The 7226-nt window shown below is 47.3% G+C and overlaps 1 pseudogene; it reads right to left on the bottom strand.

Moving 5' to 3' along the window:
• Positions 1-2089: 2089 nt before the first annotated feature.
• The window catches only part of LOC135570723 (FMR1-interacting protein NUFIP1-like), a 28416-nt pseudogene continuing 23279 nt past the window's right edge, over positions 2090-7226 (bottom strand).

Raw genomic sequence — 7226 nt, 5'->3', positions numbered from 1 at the left:
AGAACCAGTGAGTTCAGATCACTTGAGGACCATTAACTGTCTGAGCTCCCTAGGAAGTATCCCATCCACCAGAACCAGTGAGTTCAGATCACTTGAGGACCATTAACTGTCTGAGCTCCCTAGGAAGTATCCCATCCACCAGAACCAGTGAGTTCAGATCACTTGAGGACCATTAACTGAAGTATCCCATCCACCAGAACCAGTGAGTTCAGATCACTTGAGGACCTAACCCTAGGAAGTATCCCATCCACCAGAACCAGTGAGTTCAGATCACTTGAGGACCATTAACTGTCTGAGCTCCCTAGGAAGTATCCCATCCACCAGAACCAGTGAGTTCAGATCACTTGAGGACCATTAACTGTCTGAGCTCCTAGGAAGTATCCCATCCACCAGAACCAGTGAGTTCAGATCACTTGAGGACCATTAACTGTCTGAGCTCCCTAGGAAGTATCCCATCCACCAGAACCAGTGAGTTCAGATCACTTGAGGACCATTAACTGTCTGAGCTCCCTAGGAAGTATCCCATCCACCAGAACCAGTGAGTTCAGATCACTTGAGGACCATTAACTGTCTGAGCTCCTAGGAAGTATCCCATCCACCAGAACCAGTGAGTTCAGATCACTTGAGGACCATTAACTGTCTGAGCTCCTAGAAGTATCCCATCCACCAGAACCAGTGAGTTCAGATCACTTGAGGACCATTAACTGTCTGAGCTCCTAGGAAGTATCCCATCCACCAGAACCAGTGAGTTCTGAGGACCATTAACTGTCTGAGCTCCCTAGGAAGTATCCCATCCACCAGAACCAGTGAGTTCAGATCACTTGAGGACCATTAACTGTCTCAGCTCCCTAGGAAGTATCCCATCCACCAGAACCAGTGAGTTCAGATCACTTGAGGACCATTAACTGTCTCCCTAGGAAGTATCCCATCCACCAGAACCAGTGAGTTCAGATCACTTGAGGACCATTAACTGTCTGAGCTCCCTAGGAAGTATCCCATCCACCAGAACCAGTGAGTTCAGATCAGTCTGGTTATCTGTGCTCGGAGTCAGAGGGGGACCAGCTTGAGGTCGGCTGTACCGTCCAAGTGTTGAAAAGAAAATATCTCCCATTTATAACACTGCACTAATCCATCAAAATGTTCTCCCAGTAAAGTGTAACCTGGGTGTTTGCTTGTTGACGTCCGTCACCTAACCATTAACTATGCTCTTGTTCTCCAGGACCTAGGGGGTTCTGCCCAACACCCAGACCCAACTGATGTTCTCCAGGACCTAGGGGTTCTGCCCAACACCCAGACCCAACTGATGTTCTCCAGGACCTAGGGGGTTCAACCCAACACCCAGACCCAACTGATGTCCTCCGTTACCTGTTCTCCAGGACCTAGGGGGTTCAACCCAACACCCAGACCCAACTGATGTCCTCCGTTACCTGTTCTCCAGGACCTAGGAGTTCAACCCAACACCCACCTGATGTCCTCCGTTACCTGTTCTCCAGGACCTAGGGGTTCAACCCAACACCCACCTGATGTCCTCCGTTACCTGTTCTCCAGGACCTAGGAGTTCAACCCAACACCCAGACCCAACTGATGTTCTCCAGGACCTAGGGGGTTCAACCCAACACCCAGACCCAACTGATGTCCTCCGTTACCTGTTCTCCAGGACCTAGTGGTTCTGCCCAACACCCACCTGATGTCCTCCGTTACCTGTTCTCCAGGACCTAGGGGTTCTGCCCAACACCCACCTGATGTCCTCCGTTACCTGTTCTCCAGGACCTAGGGGTTCAACCCAACACCCAGATCCACCTGATGTCCTCCGTTACCGGTTCTCCAGGACCTAGGGGTTCAACCCAACACCCAGACCCAACTGATGTTCTCCAGGACCTAGGGGGTTCAATTAATTGTTGTATCCTAGGACCCACAATAGATATACATTTCAACCACAAAGGTGTACTAATGAGCTACGAGAGCTAGAACAAAATGAATCATCATAAAGGAGGACTGAAATTAGATTATTTCACTGTAGACCAGGGCCTGTTCAAATAACAACATGACAAGCCTGTGTATGGAGTGAAAATTATCTGACTTCGTGAGCTGTGAGATAAGGAACTTTAATATGGTCAAGCAGATTACACGTTTTCTTTGCTATTTACAAAACGTAGCAACGTTTAAGACACGGATTTCATGTTGTAATGTTAACAAGGTCCCCAAAAGTAGTTCTTAACAAAGGCCCAGCTCCCTGCCATCCAGAACCGTTATAACCACCTAAGCCATAGACTGGTCTCTACTTCCGCGGGGCAAGTGGTACCGTTGTATCAAGTCTGACACCAACAGGCTCCTGAACAGCTTCCACATGCCATAAGACTGATACATCGCTTACAAGCATTTCGCTACACCCGCAATAACATCTGCTAAACACGAGCATGTGACAAATACATTTGATTTGAAAAAGGACAAAGATGGTCCAAGAACTAATCGATTTCCTGGGTTATATTCCCACAGTAGAACAAGTCATTTATTTCCATGTTGAAAAAAGAAGAGTACAAATAAAATGCCAGAGGTAGTTGATGTTTAGATGAAAACATCAAATGACTGTAGAGAAATAACTCGCCAACATCAGAGACAAGGTGAAAGGTCAAGGGGACTGTCTTGATTTCAGGGTTAAAGGCTCTGCATGGCCAATCCGATACGGCCTCTACAGAAGTCAGGGCATTCAAACTTCAGAGCTGTTGTGAAGGAAGGAATTTTGTGTTTATACAGGAAGTCCCGCCCCCAACTACAGTCATCCAATTATGTCAAAAACGGAGCTATACAGAGCTCTGCATGGTTACAACATTTGGAGGTGCACGGCAATGCGGAGCTTGAGTTGGCCTCTGCAAGCCTCCGGAGGCTACGCAACTGTACGGAGCCTCCGGACCACATTTCTGGATCAAGAATAAATCTGCTTTTACGGTGAGTCTTGATTTAAAGGTTAGGGTGACAGTCTTGATTTAAAGGTTAGGGTGACAGTCTTGATTTAAAGGTTAGGGTGACAGTCTTGATTTAAAGGTTAGGGTGACAGTCTTGATTTAAAGGTTAGGGTGACAGTCTTGATTTAAAGGTTAGGGTGACAGTCTTGATTTAAAGGTTAGGGTGACAGTCTTGATTTAAAGGTTAGGGTGACAGTCTTGATTTAAAGGTTAGGGTGACAGTCTTGATTTAAAGGTTAGGGTGACAGTCTTGATTTAAAGGTTAGGGTGACAGTCTTGATTGAAGGGTGATAGTCTTGATTGAAGGGTCAGGGTGACTTCAGGGTTCTTGGGTCTCCCAGACTTCATCATCATAGTTGGGGATGGAGGTCTGGGAGTGGTCTTCAGGGTGACCATCTCCATAATTAGCATTCACAGCCAAGTCCATTGGGGTTTCCTGGAGGGGATGTGACTGTGAGCCTGCTGGTCCACTCTGTGTGTTCTCCTCCATGCTCTGGTCTTCTCCCACTTGTTGGGCTACAGACTGCTCAGCCACAGTCCCCAGGACCTCAGGGTTAGAGTTCAGCTGAGTTATGACATCAGCGTTAGAGGCTGCACCTGGCATCTCCTCAGGATGAACATCTTCACCATTCAAAATGTCCACCTCTGAAGGTCCCTGACAGACTGGTGGTTTCTGGGTACCTTCTAGTGATGACCTCACCTGGTCACCTTTTTCATCTGGACCAACCACAGAGGTAGCTGGGAGTAGAGCCCTCAGATCATCTGCTCTCACTTCCTGTGTCTGGAGGTCAAGGTTAGGGTCATCTGCGGTCACCGTTCTACCCAGAGTTCCCTGCTGGTCCTGAGTTTGACCCTCCAGTACAAAGAAGTTGTTTCGACAATGTAGCGAACACACTGCAGGAGCACGTTCCTCTCATGGCGGATGTCTGGGGCCAGTAACTGTAAAGGTCAGGGGTCATAGAACAATTCAGCAGGTAAAAAAAAAAAATGCTAACTACATTCACAATACAGACTTGAAAATGTTTAACTTTTATCGATTTGTAAAATCAGTTGTGCCTTGATGCCTCTTTCCCGGTGTCTTACCATCTCAAGCAGAGTGGCGCGGCGCTGTTGGGGGGTGTCCATGTTGTTTCGTCCTCCTCTCGCTCCTCTTCCTCTCCCCCGACTAGGTCTATGAGGACCAGACCCAGGCTGTGGTTCCCGGGGGGGCTCAGGGTAGAGCCTCTTAGCCCCAGATGAAGCACTGTTCTGGGGCTTGGCTGGCAGAGCCTTCAGCATTGCCTGGTTCTCCTTCAGCAGCTGACTGGTCCTCTGGATGGGCAGGACTGAGACACCACTAACTTTACATCTCAACGTGTTGAATAACGAAATATAATGAAAGTTAAAATATTAAAGCTAAAACAGTGGAATCATTGGCGACGTCTTCTGTTTGTTGCCTCCACACACACAGAGAAAGCCTCCATACGGGGAAAACAGACAGCTGACATTTATAGCTCACCTTGTGGTTCCTGGTCACTGTCGCTCTCGGTCATGGAGCCGTAGCTGGCCATCAGAGATCCCAGCCCTGATGTCATTTGTTTAGGGGCCACAGTCACCCCACCTCCACTGACTGGCTCCTCTGTATCAGAGTCTGCAGGGGTCAGAGTCAACAGGGGTCAGAGTCAACAGGGGTCAGAGTCTGCAGGGGTCAGAGTCTGCAGGGGTCAGAGTCAGCAGGGGTCAGAATCAACAGGGGTCAGAGTCTGCAGGTGTCAGAGTCAACAGGGGTCAGAGTCAACAGGGGTCAGACTCTGCAGGGGTCAGAATCAACAGGGGTCAGAGTCAACAGGGGTTGTGTATACAGGAACAGACATTAGGACCTTTAAAAAACTCTGGCAGGTTCCTGGATCACTGACTGACCTGGGTCGCTGTTGGCAAGAGCCCCCAGTGGGTCTCCCTCCCTGGGGTACTGAGTGAGGGGTGGAGGCCTCTCCATGGGGGGTTGAGTGGGGTGTGGCGGTCTCTCTGACTGACGAGGACCTGGTCTGGCCCATCTGCCCCTCTGGAACCTTCCACCACGCTGTCCACAACCTCTACCCCTCATCCTCCTGACAACAGAACACACAGCATGTTGTAGCATGGCCTTAATAGTTCAGCTAATATTAGGTCCCCAACTATTCCGTGGAGGAAACTTGTGCATCAGTACAATATCATCCTGTTGTATTTGTAACATTAACTTGTACCAACCAATAAAAACCAATATAAATGTAGGAAGAAGTACCCAAACTGAGCGGTTTCCAGCACCGCTCCAGTCTCCTCCCTGGCATCCATCACCTTCCTCCTCTTCTCCACGTTCACCAGGGTCGGGTAGTTCCTGTACAGACAGAGACAAAAGCTCTGATGTCTGCTTTCTGATAGTGTCACGTGACCTTGAAAATACTAAAAGGTGTCCCGCAAGGGTTGATTTTGGGACCCATCCTCTTTACCATTTATATTAAATCTGCAAAAAACTAACAGTAATCTATATGCTGATAACACTATTGGCCCTGCTGCTGACCAGGCTGTTAGAGCATCAGATTTGGTTACCTTGTGGATTTGGCCCTGCTGCTGACCAGGCTGTTAGAGCATCAGATTTGGTTACCTTGTGGATTTGGCCCTGCTGCTGACCAGGCTGTTAGAGCATCAGATTTGGTTACCTTGCAGAAAGCCCTTGTGGATTTGGCCCTGCTGCTGACCAGGCTGTTAGAGCATCAGATTTGGTTACCTTGCAGAAAGCCTTTGTGGATTTGGCCCTGCTGCTGACCAGGCTGTTAGAGCATCAGATTTGGTTACCTTGCAGAAAGCCCTTGTGGATTTGGCCCTGCTGCTGACCAGGCTGTTAGAGCATCAGATTTGGTTACCTTGCCGTAAGCCCTTGTGGATTTGGCCCTGCTGCTGACCAGGCTGTTAGAGCATCAGATTTGGTTACCTTGCAGAAAGCCCTTGTGGATTTGGCCCTGCTGCTGTTACCTTGCAGAAAGCCCTTGTGGATTTGAAATTGGTCCTTCATGCGGCGGAAAAAACTAAATACATCCTGTTTTTTCTCATTGAGATATTTCAGATGGTTTACACATCTATGTGATGGTCCTCTCATTGAGCAGGTTCCCAACCATAAATATTTGGGCTTTTGGATGAGCAAAAATATAACAAATAAAAAGCCAGACGAGCTGGTAAAGCTGAGATTCAAGGCTTTATAGAACTAGACCAGGCCTCTCCCTAAACAGAAAGACACTCAACGTTCCTGCAGCCCCTCATTAAGGGACTTCCCATTTATCAGAATGCAGCAGCCGTTACTCTAAAACTCTTGGCTGCAGTGTTCACAGTTTTATTTTACCAGGTAAGTTGACTGAGAACACAGGTTTTAATACTCATCAATGCATCATTTATCAGCTGGTCAGCTGAACCTCTAAAATGCCAGTAGTTTAGAAAGCTGATGAGGAATAGATTCACTCTGGTTTGTGAGTGTTTTGGGTGATTGTAATAATTTGTGTTATTGAAAAGTAGTGAATCTGAAACGGCTGTGTCTGTTTTACTGAATGATGTTGAATTGTTTGTTCTCAGGTCACCATTGAGAATGAGAACCTGATCTCCCTGAAAAACAACCACTACAAAAATACCCTTAAAGCAAAAACAAAACACCTATACTGTATATGCTTCTATAGACAGCTAAAAAAACTGGAACAAAAAACACCCTACTTTTGGAAAATATTCAGACCCCTTGAATTTTACCGTGTTACAAAATGGATTTAAAAACAGAAGCCATCTACACAAAACCCTTGAAGGATAAAGACAGGTGTTACGATAACAAATACACAGAAATACCTCATTTACATAAGTATTCAGACCCTTTGCTATGAGACTCAAAGCTGAGCTCAGGTGCATCCTGTTTCCATTGATCATTGAGATGTTTCTACAACTTGGAGTCCATCTGTGGTAATTTCAATTGATTGGACATGATTTGGAAAGACACACACCTGTCTATACAAGGTCCCAACAGTTGACAGTGCATGTCAGAGCAAAACCAAGCCACGAGGTCAAAGGAATTGTCTGTATCTCTCCGAGATAGGGTTGTGTCGAGGCACAGATCTGGGGAATTGTACCAAAAAAATGGCTGCAACTTTGAAAGTCCCCAAGAACACAGTGCCTCCATCATTCTTAAATGGAAGAAGTTTGGAACCACCAAGTCTCTTCCAAGAGCTGGCCGCCCGGCCAAACTGAGCAGTCGGGGGAGAAGGGCCTTGGTCT

Source organism: Oncorhynchus nerka, unplaced genomic scaffold (assembly GCF_034236695.1).
Source record: "Oncorhynchus nerka isolate Pitt River unplaced genomic scaffold, Oner_Uvic_2.0 unplaced_scaffold_909, whole genome shotgun sequence".
In the NCBI taxonomy this organism is placed as follows: Eukaryota; Metazoa; Chordata; class Actinopteri; order Salmoniformes; family Salmonidae; genus Oncorhynchus; species Oncorhynchus nerka.
Note: the sequence above shows the minus strand (reverse complement) of the source record. Positions and strands in the feature narration are given on the sequence as shown.